Below are 1,481 nucleotides of genomic sequence, written 5' to 3' on the forward strand. Positions count from 1 at the left end.
CCAAGACAGAGCAGCATGTTTATGAAGTGTCCCACAAGAAACACGTCAGAGAAACCAGGAGAGGAACTGTGGTGTTACATGATGACGTCAGGAGAACATGTATGTGCAGAAGGACTGCTTATGAGCTGAAGGTTTGGCTGGGTTTACATCAGGGATCTGCTCTGAGCGCCTCCCTCGTTTACAATGATGTTTGAAAGCATGACAGATGAGGCCAAGCACGAGTCTCTGTGGACTTTTGCAGACAACACTGTCATCTGTAGTGACAGCAGGGACCCAGTGGAAGAGAGTCTGCAGAGGTGGAGGTGTGCACTGAAGAGAAGAGGAAGAAAAGTCAGTAGAAGCAAGATGAGTGAATGAGAGGGAGGCCGATGGAAACATGCAAAAAGCAGAGCTAATGGGATAGATGAGTTTTAAACAGCTGGAATCAACCATCCAAAGCAGTGCACAAGAGTGACAAAGAGAAGCGTGTAGCTAGAGTGGAGTGGGTGAATACAATTGTTAAAGGTCACTGAGTGAAGGATGCAACAGGAGTGAAAAGGACAGTTTATAGTTAGACCTGCTGCGGTGTCTGTTTTGGAGATGGTGACAATGACTTCAAATTAAAACATAAACCCAGCTGGATGTGTCGTAGTGGAAAATGTTCAGTTTGTCTTTAGAGTGACTGGAATGGACGAGGAGGGCCAGCTCAGGCTGAACCTGAGACCAGGTGACAGACCTGGATCCTCGGGACCAGGTGAGAGGAGGCAGATGAGTTGCTATGGAGACACTAAGAGGAGAAACCGGAAGAAGGAGAATGAGCTACTATCTGCGGCGTTTCCATCAGAGCCGCTGCGCAGATCGACCCTGCAGGGCTTCCGTCGTGATGTTCGTGGCAGGAACACTGCATTGTTTCTTGAAACTACACCGTTAGCTGGGTGACATTAACGGCGAGATGTGTGAAAACTGCAGTTCTTCAAGTGACAAGACTTTTATTAATGAAGTGAGCGAAAATAAGGTTGATTTGTCAAAGCGGTTTCCTGCGGTGCGCAGCTCGTCCTGGTGTTTCCTACATTTCCCACAGGCCAAAGCGCTTCACCACGAAGCTTCCGTACACACGAGGCCATCCACAGTTATCTGGTGATCGTAATACGGAGAAAACTAAACTGTAAAGTCGTCCGGACACAACTTAGCACTGAACAGGACCTGCTAGTAGCAGCTTAGCATCACCACAAGCTAATGCTAATGTTATACAGCTGACGGCAGGTTCACTGTAACAAATACGCGGCTGTAACTGTAACTGCAGCAGGCTAAGAAAGACTAACGAAGCTCAGTTAAAGTTATACATGCTGTTCAACAAACTTTACCTCCTCCATTCAGCAGACCCGCGCGGAAATACGGCGAGCAGCGAGGGCCAAAAAGGACAGGAAACCGCCTGTCTCACGCGATTACGTCACAGACATGCACAGCACGCGCAGGCTGACTTCATATTTTCAGCACATTTA

General features: G+C 48.1%; 1 protein-coding gene across 2 annotated transcripts in view; it reads right to left on the reverse strand.

The window, feature by feature from the left end:
• Positions 1–1,449, reverse strand: part of LOC121811839 (focadhesin-like) — a 6,546-nt gene extending 5,097 nt beyond the window's left edge. Inside the window, exon 1 of one of the 2 annotated variants that reach the window (XM_042216068.1) lies at positions 1,344–1,449. The gene's annotated coding sequence lies outside the window, so the exon portion shown is untranslated. The other variant, XM_042216069.1, reaches the window with a different exon arrangement.
• Positions 1,450–1,481: the final 32 nt, after the last annotated feature.

This window comes from Haplochromis burtoni, unplaced genomic scaffold (genome assembly GCF_018398535.1).
Source record: "Haplochromis burtoni strain Fernald_Lab_line unplaced genomic scaffold, NCSU_Asbu1 Contig_913, whole genome shotgun sequence".
Classification (NCBI taxonomy): Eukaryota; Metazoa; Chordata; class Actinopteri; order Cichliformes; family Cichlidae; genus Haplochromis; species Haplochromis burtoni.